This window comes from Lagenorhynchus albirostris, chromosome 3, assembly GCF_949774975.1.
Source record: "Lagenorhynchus albirostris chromosome 3, mLagAlb1.1, whole genome shotgun sequence".
Classification (NCBI taxonomy): domain Eukaryota; kingdom Metazoa; phylum Chordata; class Mammalia; order Artiodactyla; family Delphinidae; genus Lagenorhynchus; species Lagenorhynchus albirostris.
In genome coordinates, this window is record NC_083097.1 from 110,442,093 (window position 1) to 110,465,502 (window position 23,410).

General features: G+C 44.7%; 1 protein-coding gene across 1 annotated transcript in view; it reads right to left on the reverse strand.

The window, feature by feature from the left end:
• Window positions 1-23,410, reverse strand: part of FSTL4 (follistatin like 4) — a 441,369-nt gene that overhangs the window by 67,205 nt on the left and 350,754 nt on the right. The window lies entirely within an intron of this gene.

The following is a 23,410-nucleotide window of genomic DNA, read 5'->3' on the forward strand; positions in this document are numbered from 1 at the left end:
ACCCCACCACCTCAGGCGACCACAAAGATGTGGCAGAGAGCCAGGGCCTGCGCTCGTCTGCCAGAGCCCCCTCGGTCCCTCGCGGCATGGAGGGGCCCAGAGGTTCCTGGCTGGGTCAGGGTGTGCTCTGGGCCTCTGTACCTGAGGACTGCATCGGACTCTCAGACCTGGGCCTGACGGAACGGCCTCCAGACCTCAAGGGCGCATCATGCCAGTGGGGACTCTGGACTCCACTAGGCTGAGAGTGTCCAGACCAAAAGCACAGCAGGGCTGACCTCTGCCGCGGGTGCCCGTGGACAGTGCGGCCAGGGGTCCTTGTGGTGGGGACCAGAGGTGGCAGTGGACAGCCGCACGCTTCCCTCTACACTCAGAAACCAGCTTGGGGGGCTGGGAATTGGAGACACAAAGCATTTTTATTAGCCAGGGCATTACTTACGTGGACTGTTAAAATGATCAGCTCGGACTAAGCTTTACAATGGACTGAACATTTAGGGACATTTTTCTCCCAGTGGCTGGTGGGTGGGGTGTGTGAAGTCAGTTATGTTACAAAAGGAACCTATGTTTTCTTTGCATGTATGAGCACCAGTGAGAGTAAAAGGCCAACTGGGAAGTCAGGGAGGGGCCCTCAGAGGAAGCAGGACCTCCCCTGGGCTCCAGAACGCTGCTTCTCCAGGTAGGGCTCCTCCCGCCACCTGCAGCTCATCTCGGGGGCAACTGATCAAAACGCAGACTCCTGCTCCTCGAGCCCAGGCTGGTACTGTCTGGTGGCAGGATGGGCATCAGGTTTTAACAATCATCCAGGGGCTTCTGTGGCACCTGAGGCCTGAGAGCCACTGCCTTAAAAGACTGGGGTGTGGCGGGAATGGGGAGATGGAGAGGGAGAATGTGGGTGCAGGTGGGGAGGGGAGGCAGTGTGGTCGGTGGGGTCCCAGGGGCCTTAATTACCAGTCCAGGAGCATGGGAATGTAAGATTACGTGCAGTGTAGGAGCCCCTTCCTCCACGCGGCCCCAAAGTCTTCCATTTTAAACAGCTGTAGAAAAAATGGCTGGAGGAGACTATAGCACAGGGCTAAAAACACACAAACAAACCAACCCGAGTGGGAAGCCTGTGTGGCTCGCCATCCGCCGCTGGGATCTGGTTCCCGCATCTTTCCTGAGTGCACGAGTGCACCCTCGAACATCTGTATGTCTGAAGATGTGTGATTTTCACGGGAAAGGCTCATGCAAAATTAGAATGCATGAGTACTGACAAAACCATCATAATTCTGCTCCTGTCAGCTACACAAATATTAACCAAACAGCAAATATTTGGGTCATTTAAAGTTTAATTAAATGAATGTTTTATTAGATTTCGTCCATGTCAATATTCCCCAGATCCTTTTAAAATTCTGGAGGTATTTATGGCAAATGAACTGCTCCTCACTCTTGGTTATTTACTGTTCAACACGTCTTCCCCGGCAGGCCCCATCTCCCAGGGTGATTTCCCAGTGAGGGAAAGATGAGGCAGCATCACGGCCTGGGGCTCGAGCGAACTGGGCAGATGCCTGGCTACGGCTCTGGACACCCTGGCCTCCAGGCCTAGCTCTGCTGGTGACACCCGAGTGGCCTCGGGCAAGTCCCTTCCTGTCCCTGGGCCTCAGTTTAGACATCCATATAATGAGGGATTGGGCTAGGAGGGCTCTGGGGGCCCGGCTGGCTTTCAGGCTCTAGGACTCGGAGCGCACGCCTCTGAGCAGACGTCCCTGCTCACTCTCCCCGGTCCTGCCAGGAGCTGCCCGGCTGCTGCTTCCCTCAACGCCACCTGCCTCTGTTCCTTGCCCACTTGCCATGATGGTCCAAGTGACGCCTCAAGTGGCAGCGTGAACAGGTGCCAAGCCCACAGGGGCTTCCCTCCTGATACCCCCGGAACCCTCCCATCCCTCTCCATCCAGGTCCTCAACAGCCTCCTGTATGGTCACCCCTCCACTTTACCCCTTCTGCCCGTGAGTGTCCTGGTCACCACTTGGAGTACAAGATATATCACAGCCCTGTTCCAAAGCTACTAGTGGCTCCCCATCACCCACAGATTCACCGTGAATTGAGAACAGTCCCTGACCTTGCCCCACCTTCTCCTCCCAGGCGACTCAACATGGTACCCACTGGTCCCCATCCCATTGTGGTTTGGGATCTAAGCTTGTGCCTACTTGGCACCTTCTACTTGTCTATTCTGAGACTCTCACACTCTTGGTCCCCATCTCCAGGATGACCTCATGGGATGTTTCTGGGACTCTGAAGTCTTCACATAAGGAGACACTTGGACAGACATTGGGTGAAGATTGAAAGAAATCATCCTGGTGAACTTATCATGATCGTTTCAGCCTTAAGTAACAGAAACTCTCAGAAATGCTCAACTAGCCTAGGGAAAAAAAAAAGAGAAAAACAAGAACGGAGATGATCTTAATGCCTGTAATTGGAAAATCTAAGGGGGTGGAGGAGGCTGCAAGCATCCAGTCCCTCAAGAGTGGCGCACTCTGCGTGGCTGCAAGATGTCCAGGGGTGGCCCCACCCTCACATTGTTCCTGTACACGGGATCCCAGAGAAAGGGCCCAGATCCTTCCTGACAGCCCTGCCAAAAAGCACGGGGGGAATCTAATTGCCCAGACTCATCTCCTGCGTTCTTCCCTGAAGCAATCAACCAGGCCAGGTAGATGGAGTACTCTGCAGTCGCAGTACTGATCGACCCACAGGCCTGGGCCATGTGGGCACCTCTGGGCTGGGTGCTGGGTGGTTGGGGGTGGGGTCAGATGTCACGACAGAAAGGGTGTGCTGGGCAGATCAACACCCTGTGACCCCCACAGAAACACTGAAAGGGCCCCTTCGGTCCCCTCCATTCCTTCACAGCCCCGTCTGGAAGCCTCTACATGGTGCAAGATGATGATGGGATGGTGGCTGAAGCCATGTTGTGAAGACAATGAGAGTCATCAGAAGGAAACCTGATTTCAGTTACCACCGTCTGCCCCCCAGCTGCCCCCTCTTTGGAGAGTGATCTGGAAGGGCTTTGTGGCGGTGGCGTGGCAGAGCTGAGCGGACCCCACAGTCCTCTTGAGCCTCCCATGGTGATGGGGACAGGAGGAGGGCCAGGCAGCCTGGGATTTGCGTAGATGGCCCTCTCACATGTTCAGTGAACACACTGACTGAACTGTGGGCTGAACCCCACCCCTGCCCAGGCACGTCTGTAGAGCAGGGGACTCAGATATGTCTGCACCTGGACTCTGCTCTGGTGGGGCCCAGTGTCACAGGAGAGGGAGGCGGAGAAGCCACACTGCAGCCCTCCAGGGAGCAGCCTGTGGAAGGGCCGACAAGGGATCCTTCCAGCTCTCGGCTGTGGCTCTGCTGCTCCCATGGTGTTGACCATCTGTGGTCCCATGGGCCACTCCGTGGGAAGCGTCCCTAGATTTCTGGGGGACCAAGCAACAAGATATGCCTTGTGCCCAGAGGATGGTGGGGGCAGTGACAGAGGGCTGGGGTGGGGGCTCCTGTCAGGTCTGGGGTGACAGTGAATCTGTAGAAAGAGGCTGGTGTCCCTGGAAAGGGAGGGCCAGGGTGGGGAGCTTGTCTGGCTCTGCTAGGCAGAGGTGGACACAAAGAGACAATGTCCTCACTATAAGAACCAGCACTGGAAGGCTGCCTGGTGTGTAGGCAATTCAAGGAAGGCAAGGGAAATGGGGATTCCTCAGGGCTTGGGACATCTGTCTCCCTATGGGCTAGGCCTTCCGATATCAGTCAGCTTTTCTTTATTCCTCCTGGGATGAAGAGGCTCAGGTAGCATTGCCATGATTGTCAAAGTCAGCGTGGGTCGCTCAGCACAAGAGAGACCTTCCTGCTTCACTTGAGGCAGGAAAAAGATGGGCCCCAGGCTGAGCAGCTGGAATCTATCCCCTATGGACAGAAACTCCAAGATAAAGATAATAGCAGGAGCAAGGAGGAGCTGAGTCCTGCTTGGATGAAAAATAAAGAGACTACATATTTCTCATTCTTGAGGTCAAGGAGATTGCTCAAACTACACATGCACAGAAAGGTTCCTCAGAGATCAGAGAAGAGAGGGGGCGCCAGACCATAATATATTCTGTCAACTTCTCAGAAACCCTTGCGCTGGAATCCATCTTGGCTAAGAGATGCACACGCACACAGGGGAGGGCCCTGAGTCAGACCAAATATGGACTCAGAGCCAGGCAAAGCAAGATGATTGGCCAGAGGAAACCAGAAGAACTTTCCCCATATAAGTGATTTAAACTACCCCAAAGGTGCAACTCTTTCTCTGAGCCCACCTGTGTGAGTCTATCCACACATACTTTTTTCCTCCTAATAAACACTTTACTTGTTTCACTACTTTCCAGCTCTTTGTTGAAATTCCTTTCTCCAAAGCTGACCTTGTCACTAACCACTGGCCCTGGTGGTCTAGTGGCTAGGATTTGGGGCTCTCACTGCTGCGGCCTGGCTTCAGTCTCCAGTCGGGGAACTGAGATCCTGCTTTGAGCCGCCGCAGGCCAAGGCCACCCGAGATCACACTCACCAGGCTGCACGTCGGCAGGGGGTCCCAGCAGTGCTGTTTGGCCCTCCCGTATCTAGTACAGTGCCTGGCACACGGCAGGTGGGCTTCAGGTCCAGTCCAGGGAGACACCTCCCTGGCTCTCTAGGCCCTTCAAACCACAGTGGGAACACCCTTGGTTTTCCAGACACAGCCCTCACTTTCCTCCCCACACATGCGCTCTCCCTGCTCCTTGGAGCTTGGAGAGAAGAGGCAGCATGGGGGATTAATGGGCCCAACATGAGCAAGCGAACAAGCACCCTGCCTAGAAGCAGGAGGCCATAAAACTTGAGTTGTGGGAGAACTGGGTTTTAGTTCCTATTACAGCTTTCCCTTAATCTCAGGCGCTATTTCTCACACTGACTTGAACTCAATGAGACACTCATAAACCCATCAGCACCCTCTCAAGCAGGCTTCTGGTGCTTCACAGCAATAGAAATTAAATTTCTTAAATTCCTGTCAAGTTGGCGTTAGTTTTCTTACGCTAGAAATGCACTAATGGAACACATTCCTACCTGGACATTTGCCAGTTTTCAAATGATGCTCTTGGTGGAAAGACTGTTCAAACCTCAGTCTACCAGCCCCCACATCCCTGTGTTGACTGAGCTAGGCTCAGGGCAAACCTGGGCTCAGGGGCTGGCTAGAAATGCGGGAGACCTGGAGAGACACCGCAGACCAGGCGCTTAGAGACCTCTCTGCAGTGGTGGCCTCTTTGCGCACGGCTCTCCTCCCGCAGTAATGTGCTTCCCCCGTGACCCGGGGAACACCCTCTCCCTGGGCGGCCTGGGAGTTGCCAAAGGGGATGTGGCCCTGTGTGACAGACTCTATTAATCTGGTCTTGTTCCTGTGACCAGGGCCACACTGTGAAATTGGTGAGTGGAACAGAAACCAGGGTAGAGTGTGCATGGCTAAGGTCACCTGACCAAGTAGGGGACAGGCAACATCTAACATCCCCTGGGCCTGATGGCTTCCCTTGTCATTTACAGGGTGGGGCTGCTTTAGCTCGCCCCATGAGGAGGTGATGGCGGTACTTCGTGCCTCCCCTGTTCCCCTCCACCAGAGCCTGCCTCTCTGGGCTCCCTTCAAACATCTGCTGAGACTGTGTGGGTGGGAGGCTGGGAACAGGTGGTCTTGGGGCCTTTCATCTTGACACGCATGTTTGGAACACCGGGGTGTGTCCGGCCTGGGCAGGTGGCTCTGGACCAGCCAGACTTGCACTCATCCAAAATTTCCTGTTTTTTTATGCATGATCAGATTTCATTTTTGTGCCACTGTCAGATTCCCTCTTGCTTACTTCATTTTGGGGATGGTAATAAACTCACTAGTTAATTACCTCCAGGGAATTCCCTGGAGGTCCAGTGGTTAGGACTCCATGCTTTCACTGCCAAGGGCCCGGGTTGGGGAACTAGGATCCCGCAAGCCGAGTGGCGTGGCAAAAAAAAAAAAAAAGTTACCTCCAGATCTGGGGGTAATTTCCTTTCTCAGTTGACTTATGTTGTTTGGGGCTGCTTCAACCATTTCTGCAGTTCAGTTATTAAGTTCTACTCTCTGAGGTAAACAGACACCCTTATAAGCTGCATGAAGACAGAGACCATATGTCTTTTATTTCTTTTGTATCCCAGCACCTAATACAATTCCTAGCACACAAAAAGGCTTAATAAGTCGTTTTAAGCAAGTGAGTGATTAGGGCAGTGTTCATTCAACAGTTATATACTGAGCACTTGCCAGGATACGTGGGTATATGCTACCAAGCAGAACAGGCCCAGAGCCTGCTAACCTGCGACTCCTGGCTCAGCAAGGGGACGAGTGTCATACGGAGGGAAAGCAGGCCCCTGAGCCTGTCCACAGACCCTGGGGCAGAGCCCTTGGCTACTGCAGAGTCTGACCGCCCTCTTTTGGTAGAGCTCCCTGTTTGCCCAGTGGTGGGCCCTGCAGGGGTGGATGCAGAAGGTAGACCCATGTCCTGCTCCCAAAGAGCCCCAGTCTGGTGCAGCCTTCTCTTTGTTTGCAGGAGAGGCCTGGGCGGGGCAGGTCAGCTGGGCATCCTCTGAGCTCTAGGGCTCTGTTTTGCCTCCTCTGGCCAATGAACCCTTTTGGCTTTGGGAAAACTAAACCACACTGTGACTACTGTGGGCAGATGAGGGGAGGTTAGAGGTGAGCTAAGCGCCCAGAGACTGTGACACCACTGTCTCAGGGTGCCCTGGGGTGCCACGGGTGTGGCAGGCAGCAGACGCATCACTGGAAGCATGGGGTCAGCGCCAAGGTTTAAAGCCCAGGGCCTCCTGGTTAGCAGGGTGCGTGGCCTCCATGGTGCCTCCCTAGCTGGTCTTTGTGGCCTGGGGGAGCCTCGGCCAGGCCAGCCAGTCTAGGTATTTCCCACACCCTGCCAAGTTGGCTCCCAAAGGGGATGGAAGCACCTCTGCTCAAGATATTTGCAAAAGGAAAGTATTTTAACCAAAGTTGTCTTTTGGTGACTGTAGGGAAAAGAATGTATTATCTTAGGTAATTGTATACTAGTTACTCGGAATTTGCAAAAATTCATACAGATGTCAAAGACTGGATCTAGCATCTCCTGGACAAGCTGTTGGTGGAGAGCAGACAGCTTTTATCTAACCAGCACGAGGGTGCCATGCTATGTGTTCGCAGATGCTGGTTCATTTTCCAATCTCTGAGCACTCATTAAGACTATTTCTAAGCCCCTCTTGAAGCCAGGATGCAGTGATATGACTGGTTCTGACCAAAAGAATCTGAACATGCCTGGCTACACAAGCAGTCATTACGATGGTTAATTTTATGTATCAACCTGACTGGGCCATGGGGTGCACAGAGAGTTGGTTAAACATTATTCTGGTGTATCTATGAGACTGTTTCTGGATGAGATGAACACTTGAATCAGTAGACTGAGTAAAGCAGATTGTCCTCCCTAATGTCCATGGGCCTCATCCAGTCAACTGAAGACCTGAATAAGACAAAAAGTCTGAGTAAGAGAGAGTTTCTTTTCCCTGACTGGTTCAAGAGGGGACATAGGTCTTTTCTTCTCTTCAGACTTGAACCAAGACAACATCTCTTCCTGGGTCTTGAGGTTGCTGGCTTTCAGACTAGAACTTACACCACTGGCTCTCCTAGGCCTCCTGCTTACTGACTGCAGATCTTGGGACTTCTCAGCCTCTATAATCATGTGAGCCAATTCCTAAAAATAAATAACTCTCCATCCATCCATCCATCCATCCATCCATCCACCATCCATCCATCCATCCATCATCCATCCATCCATCCATCCATCCATCCATCCATCCATCATCCATCCATCCATCCATCCATCCTACTGGTTCTGGTACTCTGGAGAACCCTAACTAATGCAGTTATCATCCACGCTCTCATTTCCTTCCATGGAGACTGTATGGCGAAGCATTTTGTGAGAACAAAGAACAAAGTAGTCTCCTAGTTGCTGCTTGAGGAGAGCTGCCTGACCCTATCAGACCTGATGAGGGTGAGAAGTCAGTCTTTACTGCATTATGCCGCTGAGATTTTAGGGTTTCTATAGCACCTGGTGTTGATTACCTAATACATAACACTGCACCCCACCCCCCTACTAAGAGGAAGAAATATAAGTTAATTTACTTCCACTGAGGAAATTGTAATGAGACGTGGAAGGGACTGTTGGGAGGGCAAGCCATTCAGGTCAGGAAGCCTCTGAGAATCGTCTGACAAGAGGAGATCTAACTTCTGTTCCAATCCCCAGAACATCTGTCCAGGGATCTCATTCCCTTATCCCATAGCTATTACTACTGCTTTCACTATTAGTGTTCAAACTCTGTGCCCAAGGGAGGGGGCATCTAAGGGTGGGATGGGAGAGAATGTGTAAATAAATTACACAGTATCATATGCTCTATAGGTAGAAGGAACAAGATGCCAGGAGAGAATATCAGGGGAGCGCTATCAAGACGCAAGTGGAGACATTCAGGATCAAGATGGTGGAGTAGTAGGACATGAAGCTCAACTTCTCCCACAAATACATCAAAAATACATGTACATTTGGAACGATTCTCACAGAATATCTACTGAACGCCAGCAGAAGACCTCAGACTGCTGAAAGGGCAAAATAATTTCCATGTAACCAGTAGGAAAAGAGAAAAGGAAAAAAAAAAGAAAGCAAGAAAGGAATAGGGATGGGACCTGCATCCCTGGGAGGGAGCTGTGGAAGAGGAAAGGTTCCTGCACCCTGGGAAGTCCCCTCATCTGGCAGGGAGACTGGCTGGGACAGAAGGGGAGCTTCAGAGCTTCAGAGGAGAATGCAGCAGCCAGTCTGTGGCAGCCAGAGCAGAGGGAGAACTACACAGATGGTCAGTGCCGCTGCCCTGCACTCTGTAGCCTGAGAGATGCGACCGTCCATGTGGACAGGGGCTGGAGGCTGGAACTCGGGCTTCAGAGATCAGAATCAGGGAGAGGGTTGAGGTTGGCTGTGTGCAAACAGCCTGGGGTGGCTGGAATCCTATGTGACCGCAACTGAGGGTGTACACAGAGGAAATCTGGGCTGCCTTAGAGGCTTGTTGCCATTGTTTGGGGGGTGCCCAAGGTGAGGTGGGACCCAGATTGTAGCCCTTTTCCCTTTGTGCACCCTTGCAGGGGGCAAGACACTGCCTGCACAGGCTCCAAGGGCAGTTGTGAACCATCATTGCTGCTCATCTGAACACCAGGAGTGGTCATGAGCCTCTGCCACTGCCCTCGCAGACTCCAGGAGTGGTTAGGAGCTACATCCACTTCCATCATGTGCTCTGGGGACGTGCCTGAGCCGCCACTGCTGTTGAGAACCCCAGGACTGGGAACCAGCTGCCACATCTGTACGCTCCCTTTCAAGGGGATAATGACCAGCACTCCCTAAGAGGCGACAGGCACCCATACTAAACACAGCCCTCGCACCAAATATATTAAACCCACACAAGCTACACAGGGGCACCCTCACATATAAATAGTCCTCCAAGACCACAGTAGACAATTGTTTCTCCTAAACTCACAGAGTGAGACAAATATAAGTAAAATGAAGAAGCAGAGGAACCACTCCCAGTTAAAAGACCAAGAGAATTTCTCTGAAGGAACAAATAATGAAACAGACTTCTTCAGTCTAATAGACACTGATTTCAAAAAGGAGATAATGAAAATATTAAAGGAATTAAGAAAGGCTATTGACAGAAATGCAGAATACTGTAAAAAGGAACTAGAAACTATAAAGACGAATCAAGAAAAATTAGAAAACTCATTTTCAGAGATGAAAGCTGAGCTAATGGCAATCAATAGTAGAATGAATAATGCAGAAGAACAAATAAATGACCTGGAAGACAGAATAACAGAAACCACCCAATCAGGCCAGCAGACAGAAAGCCAAACAAACAAACAAAAAAGAAAGCAATGTGAGACCTATGGGATAATATAAAGCATGCCAATCTACACATAATAGGGATTCCAGAAGGGGAAGAAAGAGAAAAGCGTATAAAAAATGTATTTGAAGAAATTATGGCTGAAAACTTCCTAAACCTAAAGAAGGAAACAGATATGCAGGTATAGGAAGCACAGAGCGTCCCAAATAATATATACACAAACAGACGTACACCAAGACATATTATAATAAAAAATAGCAAAAGTTAAAGAGGGCTTCCCTGGTGGTGCAGTGGTTGAGAGTCTGCCTGCCGATGCAGGGGACATGGGTTTGTGCCCTGGTCCGGGAAAATCCCACATGCCGCGGAGCGGCTGGGTCCGTGAGCCATGGCCACTGAGCCTGCGCGTCTGGAACCTGTGCTCCGCGACGGGAGAGGCCACAACAGTGAGAGGCCTGCGTACAGCAAAAAAAAAAATAAAAGATAAAGAGAGGATTCTAAAGGCAGCAAGAGAAAAACAAAGAGTTAATTACAAGGGAACCCCCATAAAGCTATCAGCTGATTTCTCTACAGAAATGCTGCAGGCCAGAAGGGAGTGGCAAAATATTCAAAGTCCTGAAAGGGAAAAATCTGCAACCTAGGATACTCTACCCAATAAGATTATCATTTAGAATAGAAGGAGAGATAAAGAATTTCTCAGAGAAGCAAAAACTAAAACAATACAGCAATATTAAACTTATCCTAAAGGAAATATTGAAAGGTCTTCTCTAAATAGAAAAGAAGAATCTATAGGAAAGAGAAAATCACAATTGGAAAGTAAATCACTTAAATAAGCCAGTACACAGATTAAGAAAAAAATCAAAAAATTTCTGTGAAAGTGAAAATAACCACAATTAACAGCAAAAGGATGAACATGGAGATGTAAAAGAGGCCATCAAAATCATAAAATGTGGGGGAGCAAGAAAATGTAGATTTTTTTCCCCCTAGAATGTGTTTGAGCCTATATGACCACCAGTCTAAGGCAAGTAGATACAGGAAGGGGTTAACATACTTGAAAAACAGGGTAACCACATATCAAAAACATACAGCAGATTCACAAAAACCCCAAAGAAGAGAGTATAATTATAATACAAAAGAAAATCATCAAACCACAAAAGGAAAAACAAAAAGGACAAAGAAGAAATATAAAATCAATGGGAAAACAAGGTTTAAAATGGCAATAAATACATATCTATCAGTAATTACCTTAAATGTCAATGGACTAAATGCTCCAATCAAAACACACAGAGTGGCAGATTGTATAAAAAAAAAACAACAGCTTATAATATGCTGCCTACAAGAGACACACTTTAGGGTAAAGGACACACATAGATTAAAAGTGAGGGAATGGAAAAAGGTATTTCACACAAACAGAAATGACAAGAAAGCAGGGGTTGCAATACTCATATCAGACAAAATAACTTTAAAACAAAGGCCATAAAGAAAGATAAAGAAGGACACTATATAATGATAAAAGGATCAATACAAGAAGAGGATTTTACACTCATCAACATATATGCACCTAATACAGGAGCAACCAAATACATAAAACAAATACTAACAGACATAAAGGAAGAAATTGACAGGAATACAATAATAGTTGCAGACTTTAACACCCCACTCACATCAATGGACAGATCTAGACAGAGAATCAATAAGGCAACAGAGATCGTAAATGAAACAATAGAACAGTTAGACTTATTGATATTTTTCAGGACATTACATCCAAAAAAAGCAGAATACACGTTCTTTTCACGTGCACATGGAACATTCTCTAGGACTGACCACATACTATGGCACCAAACAAGCCTCAACAAATTTAAGAGTATAGAAATTATCTCAGGCATCATTTTTGACCACAACAACATGAAACTGGAAATCATCCACAGAAAAAGAAACAAGAAAAAACAATTACACGGAGATAAATAACATGCTACTAAAAAACCAATGGGTCAACGATGAAATCAAAGAAGAAATTAAAAAATATCTTGAGGCAGATGACAATGAAAACACAACCAAAGAAAATATATGGGATCCAGCAGAAGCAGTTCTTAGAGCGAAGTTCATAGCAATACAGGCCTTATTTAAGAAACAAGAAAAATCTCACATAAACAACCTAACCCACCACCTAAAAGAATTAGAAAAAGAAGAACAAATAAAACCTGGAGTCAGCAGAGGAAGGAGATAATAAAGGTCAGAGAGGAAATAAATAAAGTAGAGATTAAAAAAACAAGCAAAAAAAAAATCAATAAAACCAAGAGCTGGTTCTTTGAAAAGATAAACAAAATTGACAAGCCTCTGGCCAGGCTCACCAAGAAGAAAAGTGAGAGAACCCAAATAAACAAAATAAGAAATGAAAAAGGAGACATAGCAACTGATACCACAGAGATACAAAAAAACCATAAGGAAATATTATGGAAAATTATTTTCCAACAAATTCGACAACCTAGAAGAAATGGACAAGTTTCTAGAAACATACAGCTCACTAAAACTGAATCAAAAGGAAATAGATAATTTGAACAGACTGCTCACTAGAAGTGAAACAGAATCTGTAATTAAAAAACTCCCTATGAACAAAAGAAATCCAGGACCAGATGGCTTCACAGGTGAATTCTACCAAACATACAAAGAAGAACATATACCGATCCTTTTCAAGCTCTTACAAAAAACTGAAGAGGAGGGAACACTCTCAAAAACATTCTATGAAGCCACATGATCCTGATACTAAAACCAGACAAGGATACCACTGAAAAAGAAAATTATAGGACAATATATTTGATGAATATAGATGTAAAAATTCTCAACAGATATTAGCAAACTGAATCCAACAACACATAAAAAGTATCGTACACCATGACCAAGTGGGATTCTTCCCAAGGTCACAAGGATGGTTCAACATATCCAGATCAATTAAAGTGATACACCACACAAAAAGAAAAGACAAAAACCACATGATCATCTCAATAGATGCAGAAAAACCATTTGACAAAATTCAACATCCATTCATGATAAAAACTCTTACAAAAGTGGGTATAGAGAGAATGTATCTCAATATAATAAAAACTATTTATGACAAACCTACAGCCAATATAATATTCAATGGTGAAAAGCTGAAAGCCTTCCCACTAAAATCTGGAACAAGTCAAGGATGCTCACTGTCACCTCTTCTATTCAACACAGTATTGGAAGTCCTAGCCACAGCAATCAGATAAGAAAAAGAAGTAAAATGTATCCAAATTGGAAGGGAAGAAGTAAAATTGTCATCATAGCAGATGATATGATACTATATACAGAAAACCTTAAAGACTCCACACAAAAACTACTAGAACTGATAAACAAATTCAGCAGGGTAGCAGGATACAAGATTAACATACAGAAATCGGTTGCATTTCTTTATACCAACAATGAAATATCAGAAAGAGAATGTCAAAAAACAATACCTTTAAAATAGCACCCCCCAAAATAAAATACTTAGGAATAAACCTGACGAAGGAGGTGAAAGATTTATACACTGAGAACTATAAAATATTAATAAGGAAATTGAAAATGATTCAAAGAAATGGAAAGATATCCCATGCTCTTGGATTGGAAGAATTAATAATGTTAAAATGGCCATACTACCCAAAGCAACTAAAAATTTAATCTGATCCCTACCAAATTATCCATGATATTTTTCACAGAAGTAGAATAAATAATCCTAAAATTCATATGGAACCATAAAAGACACAGAATGAATTGCCAAAGCATCCCTGAAGAAAAAGAACAAAGCAGGATGCATAATCCTCCCAAACTTCAGACAATACTACAAAACTACAGTAATCAAAACAGTGTGGTATTGGCACAAAAACAGACATATGGACCAATGGAAGGGAATGGAGGGCCCAGAAATAAAGCCACAAACCTATGGTCAGTTAATCTTCGACGAAGGAGGCAAGAAAATACAATGGAAAAAAGACATTCTCTTCAGCAAATGGTGTTGGGAAAGTTGGAGAGCTGCATGTAAATCAACGGAGTTAGGAAACACCCTCTCACCATACACAAAAATAAACTCAAAATGTCTTAAAGACTTAGACATAAGACATGACACCATAAAACTCCTAGAAGAGAACATAGGCAAAACATTCTCTGACATAAATCATACCAATGTTTTCTTAGGTCAGTCTCCCAAGGCAATAGAAATAAAAACAAACAAATGGGACCCAGTCAAACTTATAAGCTTTTGCACAGCAAAGGAAACCATAAACAAAATGAAAAGATAACCTACAGAATGGGAGAAAATATTTGCAAATGATGCAACTGACAAGAGCTTAATATAGAAGCAGCTTTTACAACTCAATAACAAAAAACCCAAATGAAAAATGGGGAGAAGACCTACATAGACATTTCTACAAAGAAGAAATACAAACAGCCAATAGGTACATAAAAAGATGCTCAATGTCATTAATTATTAGAGAAATGCAAATCAAAACTACAATGTGGTACCACCTTATACTGGTCAGAACGGCCATTATTAAAAATGTCTATAAATAACAAATGCTGGAGAGGATGTGGAGAAAAGGGGACCCTCCTACACTGTTGGTAGGAACATAAGTTGGTGCAACCACTGTGGAAAACAATAGGGCAGTTCCCTAGGAAACTAAAAATAGAATTACCCTATGATCCAGCAATCCCATTCCTGGGCATATAACCAGAAAAAACTATAATTCAAAAAGGTATATGGGAGAGGGGGACGATGGTGGAAGAGTAAGACGCGGAGATCACCTTCCTCCCCACAGATACATCAGAAATACATCTTCACATGGAACAACTCCTACAGAACACCCACTGAAAGCTGGCAGAAGACCTCAGACCTCCCAAAAGGCAAGAAACTCGCCACGTACCTGGGTAGGGCAAAAGAAAAAAGAAAAAACAGAGACAAAAAGATAGGGACGGAACCTGCACCAGTGGGAGGGAGCGGTGAAGGAGGAAAGGTTTCCACACACTAGAAGTCCCTTCACAGACGGAGACTGTGGGTGGCGGAGTGGGGAGGCTTTGGAGCTGTGGAGGAGAGCACAGCAACAGGGGTGTGGGGGGCAAAGCGGGGAGATTCCCGCACAGAGGATCGGTGCCCACTGGCACTCACCAGCCCGAGAGGCTTGTCTGTTCACCCGCTGGGGTGGACGGGGGCTGGGAGCTGAGGCTCCGGCTTCAGTCGGATCGCAGGGAGAGGACTGGCGGCGTGAACACAGCCTGAAGGGGTTAGTGTGCCACGGCTAGCTGGGAGGGAGTCCGGGAAAAAGTCTGGAGCTGTCGAAGAGGCAAGAGACTTTTTCTTCCCTCTTTGTTTCCTGGGGCGCGAGGAGAGGGGATTAAGAGCACTGCTTAAAGGAGGTCCAGAGACGGGCGCGAGCCGCGGCTATCAGTGCGGAGCCCAGAGACGGGCATGAGACGCTAAGGCCGCTACTGCAGCCACCAAGAAGCCTGTGTGCGAGCACAGGTCACTGTCCACACCTCCCCTCCCGGAGCCTGTGCAGCCTGCCACTGCCAGGGTCCTGTGATCCAGGGACAACTTCCCCGGGAGAAGGCATGGCGTGCCTCAGGCTGGTGCAACATCACGTTGGCCTCTGCTGCCGCAGGCTCGCCCCTCATTTCGTGCCCCTCCCTCCCCCTCTGCCTGAGTGAGCCAGAGCCCCTGAATCAGCGGCTCTTTAACCCCGTCCTGTCTGAGCGAAGAACAGACGCCCTCTGGCGACCTACACACAGAAGCGGGCCCAAATCCAAAGCTGAGCCCCGGGAGCTGTGCAAACAAAGAAGAGAAAGGGAAATTTCTCCCAGCAGCCTCAGGAGCAGCGGATTAAATCCCCACAGTCAACTTGACGCACCCTGCATCGGTGGAATACCTGAATAGACAACGAATCATCTGAAATTGAGCAGGTGGACTTTGAGAGCAAGATATATTATTTTTTTCCCTTATACTCTTCTGTGATTGTGTATGTGTATGCTTCTGTGTGAGATTTTGTCTGTATAGCTTTGCCTTCACCATTTGTCCTAGAGTTCTGTCTGTCCGTTTTTGGTTTGTTTTTTACTTAAAAATTTTTTTTTTCTTAATAATTATTTTTTATTTTAATAGCTTTCATTTATTTTATCTTATTTTATCCCCTTTCCTTCTCTTCCTTCCTCCCTCCCTCCCTCTCTCTCTCTCTTTCTCTCTTTCTTTCTTTCCTTTCTACTTTCTCTCCCTTTTATTCTGAGCCGTGTGGATGAAGGGCTCTTGGTGCTGCAGCCAGGAGTCACTGCTGTGCCTCTGAGGTGGGAAAGCCAACTTCAGGACACTGGTCCACAAGAGACCTCCCAGGCCCACGTAATATCAAATGGCGAAAATCTCCAAGAGATCTCCATCTCAACACCAGCACCCAGCTTCACTCAACGACCAGCAAGCTACAGTGCTGGACACCCTATGCCAAACAACTAGCAAGACAGGAACACAACCCCACCCATTAGCAGAGAGGCTGCCTAAAATCATAATAAGCCCACAGACACCCCAAAACACACCACCAGACGTGGACCTGCCCACCAGAAAGACAAGATCCAGCCTCATCCATCAGAACATAGGCACTACTCCCCTTCACCAGGAAGCCTACACAACCCACTGAACCAACCTTAGACACTGGGGGCTGACACCAAAAACAACGGGAACTATGAACCTGCAGCCTGCAAAAAGGAGACCCCAAACACAGTAAGGTAAGCAAAATGAGAAGACAGAAAAACACACAGCAGATGAAGGAGCAAGATAAAAACCCACCAGACCTAACAAATGAAGAGAAAATAGACAGTCTACCTGAAAAAGAATTCAGAATAATGATAGTAAAGATGAACCAAGATCTTGCAAATAGAATAGAGAAAATGCAAGAAACATTTAACAAGGACCTAAAAGAACTAAAGAGGAAACAAGCAACAATGAACAACACAATAAATGAAATTAAAAATACTCTAGAAGGGATCAATAGCAGAAAAACTGAGGCAGAAGAACGGATAAGTGACCTGGAAGATAAAATAGTGGAAATAACTACTGCAGAGCTTAATAAAGAAAAAAGAATGAAAAGAACTGAGGACAGTTTCAGAGACCTCTGGGACAACATTAAACGCACCAACATTCGAATTATAGGGGTCCCAGAAGAAGAAGAGAAAAAGAAAGGGACTGAGAAAATATTTGAAGAGATTATAGTTGAAAACTTCCCTAATATGGGAAAGGAAACAGTTAATCAAGTCCAGGAAGCACAGAGAGTCCCATACAGGATAAATCCAAGGAGAAACACGCCAAGACACATATTAATCAAACTATCAAAAATTAAATACAAAGAAAATATATTAAAAGCAGCAAGGGAAAAACAACAAATAACACACAAGGGAATCCCCATAAGGTTAACAGCTGATCTTTCAGCAGAAACTCTGCAAGCCAGAAGGGAGTGGCAGGACATATTTAAAGTGATGAAGGAGAAAAACCTACAACCAAGATTACTCTACCCACCAAGGATCTCATTCAGATTTGATGGAGAAACTAAAATCTTTACTGTCAGACAAGGAAAAGCTGAGAGAGTTCAGCACCACCAAAGCAGCTTTACAACAACTGCTAAAGGAACTTCTCTAGGCAAGAAACACAAGAGAAGGAAAAGACCTACAATAACAAACCCAAAACAATTAAGAAAATGGGAATAGGAACATACATATCGATAATTACCTTAAATATAAATGGATTAAATGCTCCCACCAAAAGACACAGACTGGCTGAATGGATTAAAAAACAAGACCCATATACATGCTGTGTACAAGAGACCCACTTCAGACCTAGGGACACATACAGACTGAAAGTGAGGGGATGGAAAAAGACATTCCATGCAAATGGAAATCAAAAGAAAGATGGAGTAGCAATTCCCATATCAGACAAATAGACTTTAAAATAAAGACTATTACAAGAGACAAAGAAGGACACTACATAGCGATCAAGGGATCGATCCAAGAAGAAGATATAACAACTGTAAATATTTATGCACCCAACATAGGACCACCTCAATACATAAGGCAAATACTAACAGCCATAAAAGGGGAAATTGACAGTAACACATTCATAGTAGCGGACTTTAACACCCCACTTTCACCAATGGACAGATCATCCAAAATGAAAATAAATAAGGAAACACAAGCTTTAAATGACACATTAAACAACATGGACTTAATTGATATTTATAGGACATTCCATCCAAAAACAACAGAATATACATTTTTCTCAAGTGCTCATGGAATATTCTCCAGGATAGAGCATATCTTGGGTCACAAATCAAGCCTTGGAAAATTTAAGAAAATTGAAATTGTATAAAGTATCTTTTCCGACCACAACTCTATGAGACTAGATATCAATTACAGGAAAAGATCTGTAAAAAATACAAACACATGGAGGCTAAACAATACACCACTTAATAACAAAGTGATCACTGAAGAAATCAAAAAATACCTAGAAACAAATGACAATGGAGACACGACGACCCAAAACCTATGAAATGCAGCAAAAGCAGTTCTAAGAGGGAAGTTTATAGCAATACAATCCTACCTTAAGAAACAGGAAACATCTCGAATAAACAACCTAACCTTGCACCTAAAGCAATTAGAGAAAGAAGAACAAAAAAACCCCAAAGTTAGCAGAAGAAAAGAAATAATAAAAATCAGATCAGTAATAAATGAAAAAGAAATGAAGGAAATGATAGCAAAGATCAATAAAACTAAAAGCTGGTTCTTTGAGAAGATAAACAAAATTGATAAACCATTAGCCAGACTCATCAAGAAAAAAAGGGAGAAGACTCAAATCAATAGAATTACAAATGAAAAAGGAGAAGTAACAACTGACACTGCAGAAATACAAAAGATCATGAGAGATTACTACAAGCAACTCTATGCCAATAAAATGGACAACCTGGAAGAAATGGACAAATTCTTAGAAAGGCACAACCTGCCAAGACTGAATCAGGAAGAAACAGAAAATATGAACAGACAAATCACAAGCACTGAAATTGAAACTGTGATTAAAAATCTTCCAACAAACAAAAGCCCAGGACCAGATGGCTTCACAGGTGAATTCTATCAAACATTTAGAGAAGAGCTAACACCTATCCTTCTCAACCTCTTCCAAAATATAGCAGAGGGAGCAACACTCCCAAACTAATTCTACGAGGCCACCATCACCCTGATACCAAAATCAGACAAGGATGTCACAAAGAAAGAAAAATACAGGCCAATATCACTGATGAACATAGATGCCAAAATCCTCAACAAAATCACCAGCAAACAGAATCCAACAGCACATTAAACGGATCATACACCATGATCAAGTAGGGCTTATTCCAGGAATGCAAGGATTCTTCAATATATGCAAATCAATCAACGTGATACACCATATTAACAAATTGAAGGAGAAAAACCATATGATCATCTCAATAGGTGCAGAGAAAGCTTTCGACAAATTCAACACCCATTTATAATAAAAACCCTGCAGAAAGTAGGCATAGAGGGAACTTTCCTCAACATAATAAAGGCCATATATGACAAACCCACAGCCAACATCGTCCTCAATGGTGAAAAACTGAAAGCATTTCCACTAAGATCAGGAACAAGACAAGGATGCCCACTCTCACCACTCTTATTCAACATAGTTTTGGAAGTTTTAGCCACAGCAATTAGAGAAGAAAAGAAAATAAAAGGAATCCAAATTGGAAAAGAAGAACCAAAGCTGTCACTGTTTGCAGATGACATGATACTATACATAGAGAATCCTAAAGATGCTACCAGAAAACTAGTAGAGCTAATCGATGAATTTGGTAAAGTAGCAGGATACAAAATTAATGCACAGAAATCTCTGGCATTCCTATACACTAATGATGAAAAATCTGAAAGTGAAATTACGAAATAACTCCCATTTACCATTACAACAAAAAGAATAAAATATCTAGGAATAAACCTACCTAAGGAGACAAAAGACCTGTATGCAGAAAATTATAAGACACTGATGAAAGAAATTAAAGATGATACAAATAGATGGAGAGATATACCATGTTCTTGGATTGGAAGAATCAACATTGTGAAAATGACTCTACTACACAAAGCAATCTACAGATTCAATGCAATCCCTATCAAACTACCACTGGCATTTTTCACAGAACTAGAACAAAAACTTTCACAATTTGTATGGAAACACAAAAGACTCCGAATAGCCAAAGCAATCTTGAGAACGAAAAACACAGCTGGAGGAATCAGGCTCCCTGACTTCAGACTATACTACAAAGCTACAGTAATCAGGACAATATGGTACTGGCACAAAAACAGAAAGATAGATCAATGGAACAGGATAGAAAGCCCAGAGATAAACCCACGCACATATGGTCACCTTATCTTCGATAAAGGAGGCAGGAATGTACAGTGGAGAAAGGACAGCCTCTTCAATAAGTGGTGCTGGGAAAACTGGACAGCTACATGTAAAAGAATGAAGTTAGAACACTCCCTAACACCATACACAAAAGTAAACTCAAAATGGATTAAAGATCTAAATGTAAGGTCAGACACCATCAAACTCTTAGAGGAAAACATAGGCAGAACACTCTATGACATAAATCACAGCAAGATCCTTTTTGACCCACCCCCTAGAGAAATGGAAATAAAAACAAAAATAACCAAATGGGACCTAATGAAACTTCAAAGCTTTTGCACAGCAAAGGAAACCAAAGACCAAAAGACAACCCTCAGAATGGGAGAAAATATTTGCAAATGAAGCAACTGACAAAGGATTAATCTCAAAAATTTATAAGTAGCTCATGCAGCTCTATAACAAAAAAACCAACAACCCAATCCAAAAATGGGCAGAAGACCTAAATAGACATTTCTCCAAAGAAGATATACAGATTGCCAACAAACACATGAAAGAATGCTCAACATCATTAATCATTAGAGAAATGCAAATCAAAACTACAATGAGATATCATCTCACACCAGTCAGAATGGCCATCATCAAAAAATCTAGAATCAATAAATGCTGGAGAAGGTGTGGAGAAAAGGGAACACTCTTGCACTGCTGGTGGGAATGTGAATTGGTACAGCCACTATGGAGAACAGTATGGAGGTTCCTTAAAAAACTACAAATGGAACTATCATATGACCCAGCATCCCACTACTGGGCATATACCCTGAGAAAACCATAATTCAAAAAGAGTCATGTACCAAAATGTTCATTTCAGCTCTATTTACAATAGCCAGGAGATGGAAGCAACCTAAGTGTCCATCATAGGATGAATGGATAAAGAAGATGTGGCACATATATACAATGGAATATTACTCAGCCATAAAAAGAAACGAAATTGAGTTATTTGTAGTGAGGTGGATGGACCTAGAGTCTGTCATACAGAGTGTAGTAAGTCAGAAAGAGAAAAAGAAATACTGTATGCTAACACACATATATGGAGGAAAAAAAAAAGTTCTTAAGAACCTAGGGGCAAGACAGGAATAAAGACCAAGACCTACTAGAGAATGGACTTGAGGACACAGGGAGGGGGAAGGGTAAGCTGGGACAAAGTGAGAGAGTGGCATGGACATATATACACTACCAAACGTAAAATAGATAGCTAGTGGGAAGCAGCTGCATAGCACAGGGAGATTAGCTAGGTGGTTTGTGACCACCTAGAGGGGTGGGATAGGGAGGGTGGGAGGGAGAGAGACACAAGAGGGAAGAGATGTGGGAACATATGTATATGTATAACCGATTCACTTTGTTATAAAGCAGAAAGTAACACACCGTTTTAAAGCAATTATACTCCAATAAAGATGTTAAAAAAAATGTACATGCACCCCAGTGTTCATAGCAGCACTATTCACAACAGCCAAGACATGGAAACAACCTAAATGTCCATTGACGGATGAATGGATAAAGAAGATGTGGTACATATGTACAATGGAATACTACTCAGCCATAAAAAAGAATGAAATAATGCCATTTGCATCAACATGGATGCAACTAGAGATTATCATACTAAGTAAGTCAGAAAGAGAAAGACAAATACCATATGATATCACTTATATATGTAATCTAAAATATGACACAAACGAACCTATCTATGAAACAGAAGCAGAATCATGGACATAAAGAACAGACTGGTGGTTGCCAAGGGGGAGGGGGTTCAGGGAGGGATGGAGTGGGAGGTTAAGGTTAGCAGATGTATACATTTTTATATATAATGGATAAACAACATGGTCCTGCTGTATTGCATAGAGAATTATATTCAATATCCTACGATAAGCCATAACTGAAAAGAATATAAAAAAGTATATATATATGTATAACTGAATCAATTTTCTGTACAGAAGAAATTAACACAACATTGTAAATCAGCTATATTTCAATTAAAAAAAAAAATATATATATATTGATTAAAAAAAGATGCAAGTGGCGAGTAGGGGTGGAAGACTTCTGAGTAGGAGATATTTAAGTAGTTATCTGTAAGAAGAGAAGAAACTAGCCAGGCCAAGAGTGGGGGGAAAGATATTCTAGTCAGAGAAACAGCTTGTGCAAAGGCCCTGAGGTAGGACGGGCCTTAGAGTTCTCTGGGAACTGAAGAAGGCCAGTGTGGCTGAATCGCAGGGAATAGGGCAGGTGTGTGTGGCACAGATGCAGTCAGAGAGGCAGAATGCAGCCAGGCGGAACAGGCAGAGCCATGGTTCCTTAAAGGGAAGATGTAACAGTGTTAATTTAAGGCAATGGAAAGGGATGGGAAGGATTTTAAGTCAAGAAGGGCTGTGATCTGATTTGCATGCTAAAAGGATCACTTTGGCTATTGTGGGAATGGACCATTAGGGGAGAGGAGAGGATGCGGGGAGACCATCCAGGAGGCTAAGGCAGTGGTTCAGGGGAGACAGGTGGTGACTGTGGAGATGGGGAGAACAGGAAGCCTTGGAAATAATGTGGATGAGGGGGCAAGGGAAAGGGGTTTCAGGGTGACTCCCTCCTGCATTCCTGGCTTGATCCTCTTGCATAATACAGTGGCATTCCCTAAGGTGAGGCAAGCTGGGAGTGGAGGTCCAGAAACCCACACACAGCCTTGAGGTGCCACCTCTGTCTTGACTGATAGCCGCTAAACCTTCCCAAGGCGTGTGATCTGAAATGTAGATTACAAGCACATTCTTGTTCTCTTTAGTGAATAAGACGTGAAGAGGATTTCTAAACTGTGGCACTCTTGTTACTACACAGCCTTAGCCGAGGAAGAGGAACAGACACAATCCTCTATTGTCCAGGGGCTGGGGGGTGACGCAGCAGCAGAAGCCAGACAGGGAGCCTGTCCTTGATGCGTCCCCTCGCTCCACCTCTGCCCTGCAGCACAGGCTGGGCCCTCTCTGAGCAGGGACCATGCTTCATGCATGCAAA